The sequence below is a fragment of the Macaca fascicularis genome, chromosome 4 (genome assembly GCF_037993035.2).
Source record: "Macaca fascicularis isolate 582-1 chromosome 4, T2T-MFA8v1.1".
Classification (NCBI taxonomy): domain Eukaryota; kingdom Metazoa; phylum Chordata; class Mammalia; order Primates; family Cercopithecidae; genus Macaca; species Macaca fascicularis.
The window spans coordinates 158,353,862-158,377,523 of NC_088378.1; positions in this window are offsets into that span (position 1 = coordinate 158,353,862).

Genomic DNA, 23,662 nt, shown 5'->3' on the forward strand with positions numbered 1-23,662 from the left:
ATACCATGAACAAATGGTGAGGGTGGAGGTGGGGTATTCCTTCCTGACTCCACTCCTAGGAGTTAAGCTGCAAACACTGTCACCTTCATGCATTTGATTCTGAGGCTTATAAAGATTCTAGACTATGAGATGAGATAGCCCTGAATGGGCTCTTCCATAGATGACAGAGGGGCAAGCTCTTGCAGACTGGAAAAGCTTCCTAAGAATTGCTTATACTATATTAGCGCCATCCCCAACAAGTCCATTCGGCAGACATCCCATCCCCCAAACCTGGTTGTGGAGGGCTGAGTAATGGCACCCAAAGATATTTGCATGTGAACCCTTGGAACCTGCAAATGTTACCTTGTATAGCAAAAAGAATTTTGAAGATGTGAATACACCAAGAACCCCAAAAGGAGAGCATTACCCTGGATTATCTGGGTGGGCTCTAAAAGTAACTGTAAGTATCCTTATAATAGGGAGGCACAGAGACATTTGACTACAGAAGAGGAGAAGTCAATTGGATGATGGTAGCAGACATTACAGTGATGTGGCCACAAGCCAAGCAATGCTGGCAGCCACTGGAAACTTGAAGAGGCAGGAATGGATGTTCCCCTGGAGCCTCCAGAAGGATTCAGCCCTATCAACATGTTGATTTTAGCCCCGTAAGATTCCTTACAGACTTCTAGCTCCAAGAACTGCTGGAGAATAAAATTCTGTTGTTTTAAGTCACCAACTTTATGGTAATTTGTTACAACCGTAATAGAAAATGAATACATTCTTCTTTTCAGATTTGCTAAAGAATGAGGGAATGCATCCCTCTGGTTCTCACTGGGCTGCTATTGGGACACTAAGGGATAGCTGCATAGCCACATCTGCCTACCTCATGTAGAATACTCTGGCACTGAGTTCTTAGGGAGATAAATGCATGTTTTCCCAATCTGTCCACTCAGCCTGTTTCTCAGAGCCGAGCTCTTCTGAGAACATTGGTGGGGTAAGGAGCTGACCTCAAGAGTTGCCGCAGTACCACCCTTTTCTTTTTGCAGTCACTTTTTGCTTCTTCCCCACTTCCACAGTCACTCCCCAGTATTGCATAAAATTGACTGGTTCTGTGTCTCATTCACTGAGAGGCTGGCGCCATTAGCTAACTGAAGCAAGAGATCTGTGTAGTTGAGCCAAGTTTACTTTCCCCTCTTCTCACCTGGCAAGCTTCTTTCTCTCTTGTTAACCATGTACTTTTAACACTTGCCTCTCAGAGAAGGTGTTATCCTCCTTTCTTGACAGAGGCATTGAATTTCCAGTCAGGAAGGACCATTATTAAGCACATTAATTCCAACTCCAGTGAAGTAATTAACTTGGGACTTGGGCAGTCGGGAGAGGTAGTAATGGGGCTAAGGGAGCCACAGTTGTAATACCATCCCAGGTAATTCTGAGACACATGGCCTGTGGGCTGCTCTTGGAGAAACAATGGCAAGATTGATATGTCAAAAGAGTGGAAGCAAGCAGTGGGGACCTTCATTTTTTGGAACAAATTCTCCTTGAAGCCACTGTCATGTCCCTTTCTTCTTGTTCCTACAGAAGTAGAAAACAATCCCTGGAAGACTATCCTTCCAATAGCCATGGGCTAATCTGTCTGCTTTGGCACATTCTGGGCAGATTCATGGTTGAGTTTTGTTAAACCTGGGACCTGTAGGAAACCCTGGACATTCGTTGCACTTGGGCAAAGCTAAATTGCAAGAGCACTTCATTGAGATGCTGAGCTATATGGGAAAGGAGCAAGCAGTCAGGTGAACCAGAAAGACCCATTTAACCAACTTGGAAGATGGGCATTTTTGATGAGAGCATTAACCTTCTCTGGGCTGGCTGTCATTTCCAAATGACAGCAGCGTGCCTGACATTTCCAAGAAATCTTTCATCTCTAAGAGAAGAAGGGGAAGCAAGGGTCACATCTAAGATATTAAAAGCAGGAAGGAAACCTTTAAGCAATTTGGTACCCTTTGGCCTGTGGATTTTTTCTCCCACTGAGGTGGTGCATATTTAAAAAGCATAACCTAGGAGATGTTTTGAAAGAACAAGTTCAAAAACTGGCTTAGACCTGCTTTTAGAATGTTAGAAATTGCCTGCCCTGGTGGATGGTCAGGATATAAATTCTTCTGGGAGTTGGGCCCTGACAGTTAGGATTCTTTTGGTTGCAAGTGACAGAAAGCCAAGTTTATATTTTCTTAATTAAAGAAGAGGAGCTGTAGGTCTCAGGTATCTGAACTGTCTCATTACAGATGAGGCTTTAGGCACAATTGAATACAGAGGCTGAATGATATAATTGAGGATTTAGTCGATCTCTCTCTCTTCCCTGTGTAGATTTAATTTCTATTCAGGCTCTCCTTTTCTGCTTGCAAGAAGGCTGCCCTCAACTGGGGAAAACACATTTCCAAGTTCAAATCCAGTCCCTGTGAGAATCTATAGTCTTTCATGACTGCTAATGTGAAAGTCTAGGAATTAGATGCTCTTGGTCCTCATTGGCCTAATTTCTCATCTCCAGGACAATTATGTGCAGGGGGTATTGACCCATGCCTCTGGAATTTTAATGTGCATATGAATCATCTGAGAATTTTATTAAAAGCCAGATCCTGACTCTGGAGGTCTCAGGTGGGCCTCAAGATTCTGCATTTCTAACAAGCTCCCAGGCGAGGCAAAGCCTGCTGGTCCAAGGACCATCTCTTGAGTAGCAAGGATATCAACTGGGCTTGTTGGCTTAATCTAGGAGGTATTTTCCATCTCCGTAAGCTGAGGATAGTCTCAGCTTCAACTGAGGAGATGAGATGAGACTTGGATAGTTAGTGGGGAGTGTACCCCCTCAAAGAAAGATGTAATGCTGTCTCCACCCAAAGGACAATTTGTATTCTGATGGCAAAAATGGCATATTTCCACCATGGGCACTCTGGGCTTTTTTGGTGAACTGTAATATAAAACATCAGCCAGTGATGTCTGGGGATGTACAAGTTGTATCTGTGCCTCAGTAGTACCCCTTGCAGCAATGAAAGAAATGACCTCTAGATGAAAGACGAAAAGATAAACACTCTTTAAGCATTTGCACAAGCTTATTATCATTACTATTAATTATTCATTGAGGAAGGACTAACATGGGCTTGATGTGGGTAGAGATTTTGTTTAAGCACCAGCCCAGAGAGGCCTGGAAAGGAAACCAAAGGAAAACATGAATTATAAATACAGATCCTGCCATAGGAAGATGATGGAAGCACAGACTCCTGGAATGCAGAAGGGGTCTCAAGGCGGCAGGCTCCGGAACTGTCACGTGGAGTTAATGTGCAGCTCAGGAACCGGTCCACAGTGGCGTGGGAACGTTCATTAGGGGACCAGCGTCCAGCCCACTGGAGAAAGACAATCAATGCGAGAGCAGGACCACAACTTTGAGAATCTCTGAAGGAACTTACATTTATTTGGCGCTTATTATGTAGGGAGAAAACAAAAATCAAAGGCCTAGAGTTTTGTCTTTTATTTAATTGCTTTGAAGATCATGGTAAAGAGATAGTTAGACCTGGGGTATTCTATAATTCGTTGGTAAATTGTGACAACATGAGATGGTATTCTGGAAAGCATGTATTTAGAATGTGGCAGATAAAGGAATGAGTTGCGTAATTTAGGTATTTGAATATCGAAATGTAATAAACAATAATAATAATAACCATAATAACCCCAGAGTGACAAGGACCTCGCAAGTTATAGAATATTCTGGTGAGGTTACCAGATGGAGAACTGTAATTAGACTCATTTTTTTGGTAATTTAAGAAATGAAGGCAGCATCATTTTTGGCCTCTCACCACCTTCCCTTTATTTCTCAGCATCTCGATGCCTTCTGGCTGTAGCAAAAAATTTCTCTCTCTTTCTCTGTCTCTGTCTCTCTCTCTCCTCCTTCTCACACCCCTATTTTTATCTCTCCTGGAGCCTGAGCCGTTAGTGTTTTGCTGCTGGAAATCCTGGCATTGTGCATGTTCCTTACATGTTTCTTACATTGAGTGAGCCCTGTGCCATCTCTCTTGAATCTTCTTGGTGGGGGATGTCAAGACATTAACTACAGCAGAATGAGTCGTCAAGGAAGTTTCTAAAGCTGTAGATTTGTTTTTGGAGTGATCCTCTTCTATCCTCACACATATCCTGGTTTCCATAGTAGAACAGTTAAGTCAGGGTAATTTTTTTTTTTTCTTGTTTGAATTCAACCAGCTAGGTGGTTCTAGAGTCTTTCTTCTGCAAGTTCTGAGTGCCTAGAGACCTGAGTTCTAGAAGACCACTCCCTCCCACCCTCCTCGGGCTGCTACCCTCCGACTTCCTTCAGCAGAGATGTTTCCTGCCTCTGCTAGCATCTGAGAATACAAATTCTCTCTTTATGGATGTTCTACCCACTTCCTCCTTCTCCTTTTATTGTGTGTCTTAAAGGACCTAATTCTGCCCAGAATTAAGTCCAGCAGGAGCTATAGAATTAGACCAACTCCTTATACTCTATTTGGAGTGACAACTTAACAGGAAACAGAACAACCACGAGTCATCACGCTCTATGGTGCTCCGTCCAAGTGCAACTGGTCTTGAAAAATAGTGGGGAGAAATGTGATCCCAGGGACTTGAGAAGAAATACCCGTTTGTGGTGGGCCACCCTCACATCCTGATCTTTGCTCGTAATGGCGTTTAGCACTAGCTGACAACTGCTTGTATCTAGGATTTCCCTTGTTAGATGGCAGTTTCCCAGGCACAAACCGTGCCTGCCTCTTGCCTGTGCATTCCAGAGGCAAGCACAGTGCTTGGCTGATGTAGGTGCTCAAAGCTCATGTATTGAATCGATTTATTAATTCATATTTTGGGGGCAGGGGTATAAGAAAGAGGAGAGTGCACCCTTCCACTTTTACAGTAGCAATCCATTAAAATGAGACTTCTTGGAAAATAGCAAATTTTTAATCTGTTCAGTGTCTAGAAATTAAAACTAAAAAAAAAAAAAAAAGAGGGTGATGGTACCTGGACATAATAAAACACTAAAGGATCCTAAAATTCTACATAATTAAAACATTTAGATTACATAGTTTTGTTTTTCTTAAGTAAATTTCTTACTGAAATACATCAAATAGATAAAAGTGTACACACATGTGTGTACATCTTGATGAATTTTCACAAAGAAAACAAATTGGGAGACTACTACCAGATCAAGAAACAGAAGCCTGCCAATATACCAAAAGCCCCCTGCCAGGGTACCTTCCCCCTACTTCCCCCACAAAGATAACTCTTCCTAACGCCTACTGCTCTAGATCAGTTTTGCCTATTTTTGACCATTATATAATTGGAATCATACAATATATTCTTTTGTGTTTAGCTTCTTTATATTCATGGTATTACATTTAGCAATAGTTCATTCCTTTACATTGCTGTATAGTGTTCCATTGTATGAATATGCTACCATTTGTCTATCTAATTGTTGATGGCATTTGTTTCCTTTCCAGTTTTTGCCTATTAAGAATCATGTTACTATGACCATTCTTGAATGTCTTTGGGTGTCCATACACTGACTATATACCCAGGAATATAAATGCTAGGCTAAAGGCTATGTTTATTTTCAGCTTTAGTAGATACTGCCAATTTGTCAACTGGTTTATACTCATTTACACATCTGCCAGCATTCAATGGAAGTTCTATCTTTTCCTATTTTCCGGCTAAAAATTTGGAATTGTTATCATTTTAACTTAACCATCCCAGGAAGATGCAATGAAATCTTGTGCTTTTGATGAGCTCACATGATGACCAGGGGCCAAACACATTTTCATATGCCTGTTGGCCATTTGGGTGTCCTCTTTTATAATGTGCCTATTCATGATTCTGTGTATCATTTTGGCATGCAGTATTTATTAATTTTTTTTAAGAAAGTTGGAAGGATAAATTTTCAAATTTAGGAGGGACTTTAGACCTTATGACAGTAGCTTTCTTACTTAAATAAATGTTCTTTTTTTTTGAGACGGAGTCTCGCTCTGTCGCCCAGGCTGGAGTATAGTGGCATGATCTTGGCTCACTGTAATCTCCCCTCTCAGGTTCAAGCAATTCTCCTGCCTCAGCCTCCTGAGTAGCTGGGACTATATGTGCATGCTGCCATGCCTGACTAATTTTTTATATTTTAGTAGAGACGGGGTTTCACCGTGTTGCCCAAGCTGGTCGCAAACTCCTGAGCTCAGGCAATCCATCCGCCTCGGCCTCCCAAAGTACTGGGATCACAGGCATGAGCCACCAGGCTGGGCCAATAAATGTTCTTTTATAGCACCAGAGTCCTTTCTTCAGAGGGAATCTTAGGCAGAGGACTAACATGCAAAGTAGGTTAAAGCAGAGAAGTTCTCACAGAAGGAAGGATGAAGAGCTCAGATCCTTTCCCATCTGTGACTCCTCATGTGTTCCACTGAACTTTGAAACCACTGCCTTATGGCAAAGGTAGTTTTTAAGAACCAAGGTAACCAGTGAGCCAATAAAAACCCTCACAGATACTTAAAAAAACCTGCTAGCATGAAACAATAAAAATAACAGCAGAAATAAGAATATGAAAGGCATTTTTACAACTTGAATGAGTTATAATGAGCATTATACTATTAATTTCCATTTATGCTTTCTTGCTCAATGGAGACTTTTCATGATCTCCTTTCCCATAATCTCAAGATGCTTTCAAATTTGTTTTGATTCATTGAGCGAAATATGCACACCAAGAGGCTGTGTGTGAATGTGTGTGTATTCACTTGTGCCTTTCATCCAAATGTTCAATGCTTTTCTGATTTATAACTTAGACGTGTCCTGAATCCTGCCTTAATCCATACATACAAAAGTACTTGGATATTTCAAATGGAAAAATTATGTGGTGAGCTTTATTTAACCCAGTTGGGTAGGCACTTTTTGTTCTGATGCTAGAGTCCAATGCTCATCACACTGAAGAATATTTTACTAGCCCTTCTCCACCAACCCACCTCCCTTGCTCCAGAGAGCCGTTCAGGGCTCTAGCTTCCTTCTCCTCCTTTCCCTTTATCTCTCCCAGAGCTTCAAGCCCACACCTCTCTTTCTTTGCTGCCATCTTCTTTACCTCTCTTTCCTTTTTCTCAATCCCCAGTTTCCTTTTTTCTAATTATCCCCAAAGGGAGTGACTTGCAACCTGTAGATATAGGAACCTAAAAGGTACATGGAAGCAAATCTGCATACAGTGGAATGAGGCCAAGTGAAGGAGTTCAAGGTAGGGAGAGATTGTGGTAGGCTTTCCAAAAGGGGGCAGTCAATGGTGGTCCCTGAAATGATTTTAGGTAGTACACTTGATGGAAACTTTTGTTTTCGTTTTGTTTGTTTTTTGAGACAGGGTCTCACTCTCCCAGGCTGGAGTACAGCAGCACGATCATAGATCACTGTAGCCTTGAACTCCTGCGCTCAAATGATCCTCCCATCTCAGCCTCCCGAGTTGCTGGGACTGCAGGCACCACCACCATGCCTGGCTAAATAATTTTTTTTTTGTGGAGACAGGGTCTTATTTGTCCAGGTCTTTTTGCCCAGTCTGGTCTTGAACTTCTGGCCTCAAGCAGTCTTCTCACCTTGGCCTCCCAAAGTGCTGGGATTAGAGGCATGAGCCACTGTGACCAGCTGATGAAAATGTTTTTAAAGATTTAAATAGTTATACATTCACTTTAGAGATATTAATAGATTTCTTCTATTTGTGGTAAGATATACTTGTTTTCAGATAGATAAAATGTCCTTTTAAATATTTAAGTTTAGAAAATGACTGTACTTCTCTGGAAAAACTTGTGAATTAGTGACGTTTAGAAAATATTGAATGGTTCATGCTCATTAAATCAGAACATTTAATTAGAGGACTGTGTTCTCTGATCAGGTCTTTATAAGCAAAATGAGTAAATAGTGTATCAAATCCTGCTTCCTCAGTATAACAAGTGTTAGAGTTTAAAAAAAAAAAAATATATATATATACACACACATACATACATATATATGAGAGTTTATAACAATGATTATACCCCCACCAGGAGTCTCTATGGTGCACTTTCAATGAGTCCATGAAGTTGAACTATTTTCATAATACTATTATTAAGATGTTACTTGCTTTTTTTCCCAGTATGTTGTTGACATTTGCACTGTTGATGCAAAAGCAATGGGGGGTAAAATGCTGGCATCTTAGGATGAGTCCAGGCAGTGGCCCCAGGCTGTGCGAGTGGTCATTGTATACTTCACTACACTCCAGGGAAGTGAAAAGCCAGGGTTGCCTATAAATGAACTTGATAAAGCAGTAAAAATGATTAAGCTTATAAAATCTCAACACTTTACTCTTTGTCATATTCTGTGTAATCAAATGGGAAATACAAATAAACATTCTGCTGTGTACCAGTATACAATGATTGTTTCAAGGATAACACTCACTCGTTGTGTGTGTGTGTGTGTGTGTGTGTGTATGTGTTTGCTTATCTGTTAGAGATGAGGTCTCACTTTGTTGCCCAGGCTGGAGTGCAGTGGCACAATCATAGCTTACTGCCACCCCGAACTCGTGGTCTTAAGTGATCCTCTTACCTTAGCCTCCAGAATATCTGGGACTATAGATGTGCACCACCACACCCAGCCGCAAAGACTCATTTTGAGTTAAACTACCCACTTTTGTTCTTGGAACACTATTTTTATTTGAAAGAACAATTGGCAGACAAACTATAGTTATTTCGGTTATTTCGACTTGGGTGTTTTGCTGATATGTTCTCCAGAATGAATGTAATGGTACTGTTACTTCAAGCAAAATAATTGACTATTTATAGCCAAGGATAAAATTTAGACTTTCAAGTGAAAATTAGAATTTTGGAAAACTTGTATACTCCACCTTGAACTTGACTATTTCCCACTACATAAAGACGCATGAGGAGATGGGTTGTAATATTTGCAAATGTGATTTCTTGATAGTATGTAACAAAATGTGCCAACATTTGGAAGATTTTAGAATTTCAGTGAATTATTTCTTTTCTTCAGGTGGCCAATGCATGATGTTACAAAATCACACATTGGTAAATGATCCATTTAAAATGTAAGATAGACCAGTGAAATTTAATGTAGTAGAATGTAAAAAGAAAAGTCATTGTTGATAGTTTCAGATTCCACATTTTATAAGTTTTAAGAAACTACCATGGTCAAGTTTTGGTGTAGCATCAAAAAAAATATGCAATTACATGAAAAAGCAATTAAAATACTTCTCCTTTTCACAGCGATACATCTATGTGACTGTATGAGGCCAGATTTACTTCATCTAATTCCACCAAAACAACATATTATAAAGTTTGGGTGCAGAACCAGATATGAGAATCCAGCTGTCTTCTATTAAGCCAGACATTAGAGATTTCTAAAAATGTAAAACATTGCCACTGTTGCTAATTTCTTTGTTTCTAAAAAATATATTTATTTTGCATGAAAAATGTTTATGTTAGCATATAATGAGGTTGTTATTTTTAAAAAATATAAATATTTTAAACATTCTTCAGTTTTTATTTTTAACACAGACATATCAATAGATATAGCCTACATAAAAATAAGTCCTTTAAGGTCTTTGATAACTTTTAAGAGTATAAAGGGGGCCCTGAAACCAAAAATTATGAGAACCAATGTTCTACAAGACAGATTCTTGTCCTGTTGATCAAAACACTCCACTTCTCATTAGGTGGCCATGGTCTAAGATTTGTGAGTGTGTGTGTGTGTGTGTGTGTGTGTGTGTGTTTGATGGGGGCATGTGATAGCATAGGATCTTTTCGTATATATAGTGACTGTTTTAAGGAGAAAGTTACTCTAGCTTCAGTTACAGAGAGGTATCTAGTGACTTGTTTTGTGAAAATATACCTAGAAGACCTTTTGGGTGAAACTGATGGTTGACACAGGAACAAAGAATACAAATGTTGATTCAGAAGTTTAAAGATGTGATCAAAGATATGGGTCTTTTCCTTTTCAAAATGTATTTGGGTAGACATCCTCTACAGTGGCCCCTAGTGGCCCCTGCCTCCTGAGATTCATTCCTTTGTGTCATCTCCTCCTCTTGAGTGTGGGTGGGGCCTAGTAATGGCTTCTGATCAATAGAATACAGCAAAAGAGACGGGATGTCCCTGTTGAGATTCCGTTACAAAAGGACTGTGGAGTCTGTCTTATTTCTTGGCTCCTTCTGGGGAAAGCCAGCTGCCACTCTGTGAGCTGCCCAGGGAGAGGCCCATGTGGCAAGGAACCAGTGGGTCCCCAGCTAACAACCTATGAGAAACTGAATCCTGCCAGCAACCCCCTGAAGGAGCTCGGCAATGGATTTTCCTTCAGCAGAGCTTTTAGATGTGACACAAGTCCCTGACTGACACCTTGATTGCTCCTTGTAAGAGGCAGAGGCATCAGCGGAGCCACGCCTGGATTTCTGGCCCACATAAAATGTGAAATAATAAATGTTGATTTTTTTAAGCTGCTAAATTATAGGGTAATTTGTTACACAGCTATGGATAGGTAATATACATACACATGGATTTTCATGTAAAACTTGCATATAATTTCAAGAGACTTTGAGACATCCCTGAAGCCCATTAATGGACAACCTATGCATCTCATTAAGTCATTTATGCCTAGTGTTCCATTATTGGAACGCTAAGCATGTGGGAGTCATTTATATCCTACTGCTCAAAGTCATTGCCGAGGTCTGATTTTTCACACAAAAAATTTGCAACCTCCAGCATAAATGGGTTAATTACCCCTGCTCTAGGAATACCTTAAAAGAAAAGGCAGCAAAGAAAGTAAATAAGAACAGCATAGTGAGGAATGGAAGGGAAAATCCAGACAGTACGTTTAGACCAGGGGAGAGAAGCAAGGAACCAGTGCCTTAATGAAACGAAACATTCAAAAGTGCATTCTAAGGGGTTTGATCCCTGAGAATGGCAGCTAAACAGGTGAGGCAAACACTTTTATCATGAAATAAAATTGGGTGGATATGTTACCAATAGAAGAAAAGATCTATATTCTGCAGATGTAGGAATAACATTTTCAACTCAGTTTTGTGGGTGGGCAAAGTGTTGAGTAACAATTTAAAGGAGACTAAAGGTGGATCCGTCGACTAAAACATAAGCATGTGCTAGAAATTTTGTGTTTAAATTACAAAAGGTCTAGTATTGGGCCTATATAATTTTCAAGTCCAGAGCTTGAGTTGGCTTCAGACATGGCTGGATCCAGGGATTTAGATGATGTCATTAGGTCTTATCCTCAGCTGATCTTTTTGGCTGACCTTCAGATGGTCAAGGGTTGGGTAGCGGGAGAGAGCTCCAGGCTTCATAAAGCCAGATAGTGATGCTCAGAGAAGAAGATTACCTTCCTCTCAGTGTCCACATAGCAAATTTAGGGAAGATCTCTGCTGGGCATTCTTGGGGAGCCATTTTCTCCTTAGGTACCCGCGCAATACAAGCATTGACAGAAGGATAATTATCCAAAGGAAAAAGAGATGCTGTTATCAGACAAGGAGAAATGATGTTGGGCAGATAAGATGACATGTGTCTCCCATAGTGAGTGACAATAACTAGGGGCTGGGAAGCTCATTTAATATTTAAAGTTATGCCAACCTAATTCAATAACTTGAGACTTAACACAGCTGTGTAGTGTTTGTGTATCAGCAGTCCCTCATTACAGGAAACTTGGGTTGTATATATGAATTGGCTTGGGATGATGGAGTCTAATGAAGAGAGAGTCATGACAGGGACAGCACTAGACAAGGTGTTTCAGAATAAAACCATGAATTCAGAGGTTGAGATTTTATGGAAAAATTCAATCATTTCTGCTTCCTGTGCATCAGCATCTGTTGTTTTTCTTCTAGAACACAAAGTGACTTGCAGAGCCCATATCCATTTGAATAATGCGGGAATAACCACTGTAGCAAGGGCTTAGCTGCCAGGTGCTCTCTGATGTGACTTGGTAACATTTCTACCACTGTAGAATTTCTGGAAGAGGCCATAACTTATCTGGGGTCTCCTAGTATTTTCGGAATTAAGAGTTAATTCCTGATTAATTCCACACATGGAAAGAGATGATACAATTATTCAATTTTAATATTCTCAGGTTATAAAGACTTATCATTGACTAAATTAAGAATCATTGTGAAAAAATGACAATTCATTTGAGACCATCAGTAATGTAGAAGTTGGCAGGCGAATGTTTTGTGGTGGGCCATCTTTCTTGCCAATTTGCACACAAAAAAGTGTCACGGTGGAGTTTGGTTGGAGATAGGAAAATGCTAAATAATACCATGATAAATAATTGACATATGATCTAAATTTTGTAAAGGTTTTCAAATTTGGTTTGGAATTTGATTTCAAATCATTATGACTTGCAGACAGTATAAATGTTAGAAGCCAGTTTTAAAAATTACATTGTACTGAAATTGCTTGTTTTAAGAAGTAAAAATGTAATTTTTAATTAGAAAGACATGATCTCAATTATATTTTATGCCCCTGTTCTAAGGCCAGTCTCTTACATAAGATTCTTTTTTTGTTTGTTTGTTTGACACAGAGTTTTACTCTTGTTGACCAGGCTGGAGTGCAATTGTGAGATCTGGGCTCACTGCAACCTCTGCCTCCCAAGTTCAAGTGATTCTCCTGTCTCAGCTTCCCAAGTAGCTGGGATTACAGGTGCTCGCCACCATGCCCAGTTAATTTTGTGTTTTTAGTAGAGACAGGGCTTCACCATGTTAGCCAGGCTGTTCTTGAGCTCCTGACCTTAGATGATCCACCTGCCTTGGCCTCCCAAAGTGCTGGGATTACAGGCATGAGCCACCATGCCCAGCCTTAGGTAAGCTTCTGATAGTTCACTACTGGTCCTTTTTATGGGTACACTGTCTTTCACTTGGTGGCTAAGATGCTTTGCAGAGACATGGCACTTTTATTAGTCCTCTTCAGACTTGAATTAAGCAGAAGCTCATGGTGTATTTCTGATGCAAACTCAAGGAATCTAACTGCAGTGCTTCCCACTTGATATGTGTATCTTGAGAATCATATCAGATATTAATAATGTCCCTTGCTTAAAAGGTTTGTAAGCTGTGCCCTTCTTCCAACATCTGTGTTCCATACTCCACTTTTGTATTTTCACCAGTGATCTACCCATAGCTTTTAGTTCATAAAATAAATATTTGGGAAACCTGTCATTTATGTTCTCTTCCCCGCCTTACATTTTCCATGCATGGATATTCCCAAAATTTTGAAAGGAAGAAGTACAAGAGAGAATTTTTTTTCAATAACCACACTCTTCAAAGCCAGAAATTATAGGAGAGATGTATTCGTCTGTCCTTGCACTGCTATCAAGAAATATCTGAGACTGGGTAATTTATAAAGAAAAGAGGTTTAATTGGCTCATGGTTCTGTAGGCTGTACAGGAAGCATGGCTGGGGAGGCCTCAGGAAACTTATAATCATGGCGGAAGGCAAAGGGGAAGCCGGCACATCCTACATGGCTAGAGTAGGAGGAAGAGAGAGAAGGGGGAGCTGCTATACACTTTTAAACAACCAGATCTCCTGAGTACTCACTACTGTCATGAGAACAGCAAGGGGGACATTTGCCCCCATTATCTAGTCACCTCCCACCAGTCCTCTCTTCCGACATTGGGGATTACACTTAGATGTGAGATTTGGGTGGGGACCCAAATCAAAATCATATCAAGAAATGTGCTCTGGCTCCTCTGAACTATTCCTCTGATTTCTGGAAATTACTTTCTTGGAGATTCTACCTCATATTGACTTTTGGGAAGGAGGGTAAAGAAATATTTACATGTCCCCAAAAATGTCTTCTCAGTGGCTTTTCTGTTGATTCAGTTTGGCTCAATTATGCACTATTGAGTGAACTCTGTGCCCCCAAAGTGCCCGGTGCCAAGGGTACAAAGATACAGAAGATGCAGTTCCTGCTTTCTAGAACATCATAATATATAAAATCAGAATTAAAGGAAGAGGCCAAGAGAACCAGCATCTACTGGCTGTGTGGTTGCAGAGAAACATTCTCCCAAGTGCTCTCATATGTATTACCTCCTATCAATTTCAGAACCACCCTATGACCTTGGGCATTACTGTCCTCATCTTGGAGGCTGAGAGATATTAAACATGCATCCAAACCACACAACTAGGATGTTGTGAATTAGGATTCAAATCAAGATTTGATGTCATGCTTACTTTTCCTATATTATAGGACTCCTTCCTCCAGTGCTGTTCAATGCCCTATAATTCAGTCTTAGGAATTGCATTTCTCTCCCTCACTGCTGACAGTGGTTGGAAGAACATACTTCCTTAGAACCTAAAAACTGACCAGTTCTTGGAGGCTGTGAATCTCAACTCATAGAAACCTTTTGGGAATTGAGTTCATCGAAAGCTCACTGTTTCTGAAGAAAAAAAATTATAATGATAGCATGAACACATGTTGTGGCTTTTAGCAAAATATCTTTTTAAAGGAGATTATGGGGAGCTCAAAAGAGTTTATTGGGCAAAAAAATAGCTTTTTACAAGATAACATTCAGATGCATTAAGGAATCAGAAATTAAGGACATAGGTGCTTGAAAATATTTCTAATACGTTCCATAAATCTTAAATCACATCTGGATTTGCCCGGCATTATCAACAGACTCTTTATTCAAGCCTAGTTTATCCAATAGATTCAGTCAAACTAAAGAACTCAATCACATGCTGTAGAATTAACATTATAGCAACTCTCCCTAAATTCAGTCGGCGAGCGCTGATCTAGTACAGTATTTCAAAGTGTTCCTATAAGGCAGTGTTTGACTTGAACACAGATTAATCAGTGATTTGTGTTAGTAAACACAAACCTAACATTCATTATTTAAACACACAGGAATAATTGTATGAATACAAGTACGTAGCATGATGGGCAATTGGTCTCTTACATGAATAATATATTAGTTAGTGAGCATTTAGTTTTATTTGTCGTTCAGGCCTGGGGTGCTGGTCTGCCTCTCTGGGTCCAGCCTGCAGCTGGCACAGAGCCACAGCTGCCACAGAGTCAATGAAAAGGGTGTCAAGGCTGCAGGATGGAGCCTGAGTTTGTTTAAGAAGGAGCCTGATGACATCAGGTCGGCCTCCTGCTCCAGAAGGCTCAGGAGCTGTGAAACGGCACAGCTTCCTAGCCCAGTTATGCAGACCTCCGGCAGGGATTCTGTCTTCAGGTCGGGTTTCAAGGTGAACCAGGTTGGAACATTCAAGGAGGGACTTGGGACATGATAGATTTTTACGCCGCCCGAATTGGCTGATCAGCCCCATACGTGGTATTTGATTAATGTCTGAGAGCTCTAATTAGCAATGTCTAATCGGCTCCACATACACCGGGATATCGATTCCTGCCTCCACAAAACTAATCTAATTTTGCTCCTTATCATTAGCAAGTGGTTGGTGTAAGGAAATGATGAACCCGCCTGGATATTGGAAAAGCCGTCCCATTAAGGCAGCTTTGGAACAGGGTAGAGGGGTTTCTGGAGGTAGGTCCAGAAACGACCCTTCAATGGCATCAGGAAAAGCACCCCGTTTTCTCTCTTTGAGGCTGTTTGGCTTTTCTGAGGGGGAGGAGCCACAGATATCCGGAAGAAGTTTTTCTTTTTAACTTTCCCAGAAGGGGAAAATAGGCATACGAGTCCAATACATCATTTGGACCACAGAGAAGAAAAAGGAAAACGAAGTTTGCCGGCATCTCTTGTCTTCTGGAGCGGTTCTCTGATCGTCCGTGCCCACCTTCCTGCTGCCCTCAAAGGATGGATGGCATTTGCACTCCCGTGATGAAGACGCCTCCGCTACTCCCGTTGGTGGCTCCTTGTTTTTCAGGGATTGTAATGCAAAACATACTCCTCCCCCTCAAAAGTAATAATATTAAAAATATTGGCATAACACTAAAAAATATACACAAAGATAATATACCTCGACTTATGTGGATTTTTATTTTCTGTGGTAACAACTGCAAATTCATGCTTTTGTTCTAAATAAAGTTTCGGTGCTACAAAAGAAATAACACTCGAATATAAAATTTTCTTTTTAAGTCTCAGCAAAGCAAGTTACTTCTATAGAAGGGTGAGCCCTTACAGATGGAGCCATGGTTAGTGCACACTTGGACAAGGGACAGGAAGGGTTTCTTGTCCCTGATGCACGTGGCCTCTGTTGCTGTGTCGTTCCCCTATTGGCTAGGGTTAGACCGCACAGGCTAAACTAATTCCGACTGGCTAATTTAAAGAGAGTGACGGGGTGAGTGGTTTGGCGGGAAAAATGGTTATGACAGAGCAGGTAATCGGAATGAGTCAGGGTGGAGTAGGTAATCGAAAAAGATTGCTTTACGAGGAAGTTAAGTTTAAAAGTAGAAGGCAAAGAATTGAACATACTGACATACTAATTCTTTGAAAAGAAATTTAGAACTTATATCTAACACTTTCATGACACTCTGAAGTCAAAAGCACCGTCTAGTAAAGATGGTCTCCTTCATTTCTCTACCCATAGTACTAGTCTTAATTTTTCTGACAATATTAAAATCTAAAATTTGATCACCTGGAAATTTTCTTGGGAGAAACCCAAATGGGGTCATGCTTTCAGCCTCTGTGGAATAATCCTCCATAACCCTGTCTGCTTAGTGCCACCTTCTAGTGAGTATTACTCTTGGATACCTTTGTGCCATCTTTCCTCTTAGCACCTATTTTTGTGAGAGCACTTCTCATACTGTATCACAATTATTTATCTGTCTGCCTCTTTTATTATACTGGAAAGTCCTGGAGGGTAGAGGCTCTTGAATTCATTGGTGAAAAACACTGATATGTCTTAGGTACTTGTCACCCAGTGATGAGGTCACATTTCCATTAATACTGCAGATTGTAATCGGTAGGAGCCCCATGTCATTGGTAGCAGCCTCAACCAGCCCCTGATGTCGACTGGCCTCTCTACTGCTCTCGGAGCGTCTCATGGCATCTCGTGTTCATGGAGCTCAGTTGAGGTTAAGCCTGTGCTGCGGGCCCCCCTCCACCTCCCCACCTCTCCTTCCTCAGAATCCACATTGAGTTCCTGCTGCTGTCTCCCAACAGGTCCAGGACTACCCACTTCCCTTGGAATGGTGTTGCCATCATTGTTCTGGCATTGGGGGTAAGGTGGTGTGGCTTTCCTTCACCTAAAAGAAGACATTATGGCAGGAGTGAGGGGGAGAGTGAGATGAAATGGAATGAGTTGGGGAAGTGAAGTGGGCACTAGATTATGCAGAGGCTTGGTTTTTATTCCTAAGGCAGCAGGAGGTATTAACTAAAAGAGGCCATGATTTGATAAAACTTATTTAAAAGTTTACCCCGAGTGCTGAAAACATAGTGGAGTAATCCACCAATATAATAAGTAGAGACACCCGTAGGCTATTGCAACAGCCCAGGCAATATAATGGTAGCTTGTACAATGGTGTTAGAAGCAGAGGTGAGAAGAAGTGGATGTGTATTAGAGATAGAACCAATGCAACTTCCTGATACGTTATGAGTGAGGATGCAAAGGAAAGAATTCCATTTGACTTCCAGTGTTTAGTTGAGCAAATGAGTGGTTAAAGGCACCATTTCCATAGAAGGGGAATATTGGGGGAGGAATAGAGTTTGGGACAAATCAAGAGTTCCTCTTAAGTGTTTAATTTGAGTGACCTGTTGAGTAGTCAAGTGGCCATGCCAAGAAGGCAGTTGGACATGTACGTATTGAATTCAAGGAAAAAATGAGGGCCAGAGATATAAATTTGGGCGTCATCAAAATATAGATGGTAGTTAAAGCCCTGACAATGGGTAAGATAGCAGAGAGAGAGAGAGAGTGAGGCTATAGAAGAGAGGTCAACAACCAGGTCCTGAGAGAAGTGAACTTGGGTGGAGAATGGAGGTTGGAAAAGAAGTTTGAACAAGAGCATCAAGTGCTGTAGGAGAAAAACCAAAAAACAGCAGCAACTTAGAACCCAAGAAGGAAGAGAATTTCAAGATGGGGTGAGTAGTCAAGCGGAATGCAGGAAGCCTGAATAAGGAGAGTAATGCTCACTGGTTTCCTCTTCAGCCTAGCCTGAGGTTATTTCCCAAGTCTGCATTTCGTCATCCAAGACAGTGGAAATAACCTCAACAGGATAAGCACATTAGAACACAGTATTCTAACATTAATGGATTTCCCAAGGGGTATTTTATTTGTTCTTAAATAACACAGTGTGCAGGACACCCGCGTCCTAGTACAGCCTGAACCACAAAGAGCCCTGTTTACAGTTCTCCTTTTATCCTAAAGTTAGGATGACTCTTGAATGTCTGTCTCTCTTCAAGAGAAACAAAGGTTTACTGGTACAGGGTACCCTAGATCTGCATAGAGAAAAGGCATAGTCTTGCCACACATTCTCTAGAAAGATAAGCAGGATGACAAAAAAAAGAAAAAAAAATCACCACAGCTTTGGCTCAACCATAGGTAAAAATTTACAATTAGAGGAGGCTTTTGTTCTCATTCTAAAACATAGCATTACTGTCACTTCACAGCTTTGGCTCTGAATAATGGCGGGTGTTTGCTTTGCATTTGGGTAATTAAAGAGCCCACCCAGTTGTTTATCCCAAGCATGGGAATAATCTGACCCAAAGGTGACTGAATTCAGGTCTGTAATTCTTTTGCTGAGTTTCAAAATGACAGTTTTTGTACCTTTAAGCTAAGTTATTTTCTAATGGCCTAGGATAAGGCCCTGAGTCCATTATGTGACCAGTTACTATTTGTTGCATGAATAGATGAACAAGGAGGCTAAGGGACAAAGTGGAAAAAACACTTCAATTAGAAAATCTGGATTCTTGGGAAGGTTATTTCTACTTTCTGAACCTTAACATTCTCAAATGTGCCACCTTAAAATCCAAAAGCTTTAAAGTGATATGTTGAAAAAGCACAGTTCAACAGGCAAAAATAATTCAAACAGATTCTATTAATTTCTCACATCTCACAAATGAAATTAAGGGAGATGCAAATAAATTGCCCACAGAACACATTAAATTTCTCTTCCCTCATACCCCACTGTTGCTTTGATGTCTCTCTCGCTTTAACACTCTCCCAGCTGTAGCTCATCAGCTACTTTATTATACTCCAACTTGCCTACCTTAGCATTTCAACCTGCGCCCCTTTCCAGAAAGGATTCTACATCATTGGGAGAAAAGAAAAAGGAGAATTTGGGCTTGCACTGAGAAGATTACCTTTGGTGGTCTGGAAGTGGTGGTAAGTCCTGGACAATTCTCACATAAATCGTTTTTGCCTGTTTAAAATGGGAAAAATAATGCCTACTCTATAGGACTGCTAGCAGGCTTAAATAAGTATGTGTGCTTGTAAACTCTCCACGGATGCATGATGTCATTATGATCTTTGCTGCACACGTATTATTTAATGTCCTAAATGTGATTTTTAAAACCTCATTCTCACAAAAGATAGGTTTCATCTTCATAATAAACATGCATCTGCTTCCCTTTTTGAACATAAGATCCCAAACAAAAAGGAAATCGATATCCTTATAAAAAGGAGCCAATGCAAGAAGCATCTAGAAGTAACTTTAGATGCAGTGTCAAGAAGTTTATTCGTGACAGTTGTGTATGTAGCACAGTGTAGAGTAACGAAAATCGGTGCTTATACCACCCATTTAAAAATAATTTCAGTTAGCACATGATTTTGTTGCATATAAACAGCACCTTTGACAAGTTATTTATTTAAAAGGGTCAGATTCAGGTATTGTTTCTAAAGTAGAACTTCAATGATAAAATCTGAAAATGTTATTCTTTCAATTCAAAAAAGTGAGTAGGTGTGTATGTGTGTGTTTGTCACAGGTTTCATGAGTATTGCTGATTCTCATGATAGACAGGTTAGAAAATCTGACCAACTATGTATTAATTATCTATTGTTGCACAACAGATTACTCTAATACTTAGTTAAAACAACAGACCTTTGTTAGTGTGTGGTTTTTGTGGGTCAGGTACATAAGAGAGGTTCAGCTGCGTGCTTCTCGTTTGGAGTCTCTTATGAGTTTTCAGTCATGCTATCAACAGGGGTTTTGATCATCTGAAGGTTTAACTAGGGCTGAAGAACCTGCCCCCAAGACGAGTCACTCTTTTTTAGTAGTTAGCAGGAAACCCCAGCTCCATGCTGGCTATTGGCAGGAGGCCTCGGTGTTTCACAATGTGTACCTCTCCATAGGATTGCTTGAGTATCTTCACAACATGGCAGCCGGCGTCTCCCATAGGGACTGATCTAAGAAAGAACAAGGAAGAAGCCTCAATGCCTTTTATGTCTTAATCATGAAGTCAAATACCATCCCTTCTTCTATATTCTGTTTGCTAGAAGCAAGTTACTAAGTACAGCCCACACTTAGAGGAAGAAGAATTAAACTCTACTTTTTGAAAGGAGGAGTATCAAATAATTTTTTAACATGTTGCAAAACCAACGTAAGTTCTTTGGTATAAATTGCATTTTTCTATTGTTCATATTCCAAACAAAACATTTTTCACAATTGCAGTAGCTACGTATGTCATTGGATTCTCAGAATACAGCACATAAATCTCCTTATTGGTTATGAAGAAAATGAATTCAGACGCATAAGTAGCTTTCTCCAGGTACAGAGAAGTTCAGTGTCCAACTCTAGACTTAGATCTAGAATTCTGATATATAATTTCATATGCAGTCAGATTACATCTAAATAATAATAGCAAAAACAGAACTCTTTCACTGTACTATAATTTACTTTTCCAACTTTTGGCTACTTACAAGATCACAAACATCTGGATTTAAATTGGAAACATCTCTCAAAAATCCAGATGTTTCCAAATATAGGGTTTTTTTTTTCTTTTTAAGCCATCAAAAACCCCTTGGTGAATGAGTAACTATGCATGTTGAATGGTTATCCCATTAAAAATCTAACTCCCTTTCCCAATTTATGTTATTCTAGGTGGAAAGTTTCTAATGTAAGCAAATGTTAAGTTTGGAGTTTGGACTGACTGAGGCAACAAGATATAAGAGAAGTCAGATAGCAAAATGAGGTGAGAGACAGGACACCAATTTGGAAATTTTGAAAGAAACTCTCCTGAAACTTACTGCACGGCTTCTGTGCCTCTCCTCCAATGTACCTCACCTAGGCTGAGGTTAAGGGGGATGTTAGAGTGAGGCATTTGAATGTTAGAAAAGCAATCCCCCTGCAAGTAAAGGAACGGCCTCCACACCAGACTGCTTAGAGTTGATAGAAGACCTCTGTAGGTCAAGGGCACAAGGAACTGGTACCTGGCTCATGACTTATAAGACTTTACCTATGAGAATCAGAAAGCTCACGAAGAGTTCTTGAATTTTCACTAAGAGGCAGTGAAATCATTACTTCCACAGAACAGGTTTAAAGGGATAGTGGAAAATGAAAATAAAGATGCTTTTATAACTACCCCTCATGCAGCCTCTATGTTTAACACATGGATCCACTAAAATATATCACAGACATTTTCTGCCTTTTAAACAAAGTATGATGAGTTATTAAGAAAAGTTTAAGTTATTTTCAATGTTATCATGACTAATGCAATAATTAAAAACACCTTGGATTTGAATACTACATTTTCAAAGTAACTCAATACAGTGATGTCCCCAAGGCTTATGGAGATCTATGGGGTTATTTACCCTAGACTCATAATTCTTACATGTGTGTTTCCAATTTTCCTGACATGTCATTTGGTTTCTGTATTTTCCATTGTCACTTTCACTAATTTCTTTATGCTTCTCTGTATTATCTCCTCTCTCTTCTTGTAATTCATGTTTGGGAGGTAAACTTGTTGGAATTGTGAGTTAAATAAGATTAAATAGTACCATGATCTTTATTTATTAATTGCTTGCTAACCAACATTCTACATAGAGAAAGGTGCTGGATAACTGACTTATGAATAAGGGAGTTCTGACTCAATTTATATATTAGGTAAAAATTAAAAACCAGAGGTGTGTACATAGGAGGTATTCATTGACGTTAAGTATTTGATAAGTAATTTTGGCTTCATTTTTAATAGGATTTTTCTTTATGTACTTTTAAATTAGTTAATTAACTCAGCTAGTACATAGTCAGTACCTATTATGTGCCAGATGCTAAGCTGGTATCCATTAATGCTGCATTGGATTAAATTATTTAGTCAACTGCTTCTATTTGCGTTGCTGAGCTCAATCCTAACTGTGCTCTGTAACTTGGACCAAGAAATGGATTTTCCATGTCTTTTGAGAATGGCAAATCTCTTATGCCACTTAAGAAGATGAAGAGACAATGCATTTAACACCAGATGGGGAATGAATTCTAACCCAACAAATGGGAGAGGATTTGCTGTGAGGCCTGACAGCAATAAAACTCACACTTTACTTTCATATGATGCTTAGTTTTCCAGATTTCTTTAAGAACTGTCCTTGTATTATACTTCCACAACAGCTTTCTGAAAGGTAAGACAACTCTGAATTCTGTTACAAGTGAGGCTAAATGTTCTAATTGCCCAGAGCCAGTAACCAAGTCAGGGCTAGAGTTGCATCTTTATTCTGTCAAATCCAGCCTTTTCTCTCTTAAATCAGGGCTCCAGCCTGCACTTTGGAGGGTTAATTTCTGCTGGTATAGTATTTACCGGGCTGATTTTGATGCTATGCAGATCACATATATAGAGATATAATTGGACATCCTTATAGCCAAGTGGTTTCTCCAGAGTTCGAAATGCCCCGTCTGTGCCTGTGTTTGGGAACCTATATATTTCTGACCTCTGCTCTACTTAATAAAAGAGTTGGGTTATCAGAAACAGAACTGAAGGCCAAGAGTGGTTTTCATGCATTGAGCCCTTGGCATTGGTTCTTGGCAGCAAACCTCTGCCCTTCATGCAGCAGGAAGCTGAGGGAAAGTCTTGCTGCCCAAGGCTAGATGCTTTGGGAGAAGACATTCCTCACCACCAGGTCAGTGTAGAGGCTTCTGCTGAGGCAACAAGGAAGGACTGAGGCTGGCGAAGGTCCAGGGTGTCCTAATTGCCATTGACTTTGAAGTCCTGCTTCCACTGCAGAGTGAAACTACAAGAGGAAAAAGAAATTGCCTACCCTACTGACATTCCCCACTTCCAGAAGCTTGGCTTCTACCTATGGAGCTGTCAGGCTCCCTTTTTTGGTCAGCACTGGGGAAGTCAGTGATGAGCAAGCTATTGAGGCTGAAACACACATTCAGGGTTTGCAGCCAACTCCAACGTTTCCCTCATTGCACATATTGTGTTGGGACAATGGTCTGATCAAATGTTTCCTAATTTCATTGTGGACTTCCTCTCTCTAATGAGTCCCTTTCTCCCAGCTCTAAATAAAGAAGATGCTAAAAACGTGACACACACTACAGATGGGTCACCCACATCTGGGCTTTTCTTAAAGACGGGGTGGGGGTGGGAAGGATGGTTAAGCAAGACGTGGCTGGCTTTTCTTATAAAAGGGGTGAGTGGGGAAAGGGGGGTAGAGAGATGAGGGAATGAGGCCGAATCATCCACCATTGTTACTGAATGACAGACGTATCCATTGGGACTAATTATAATAATGATCCCAGTCCATAACTGACTCAGAACTTGAGTGTCCCTCTCTATGCCACATTCTCAAATGTGGGCACCTGGATTGCAC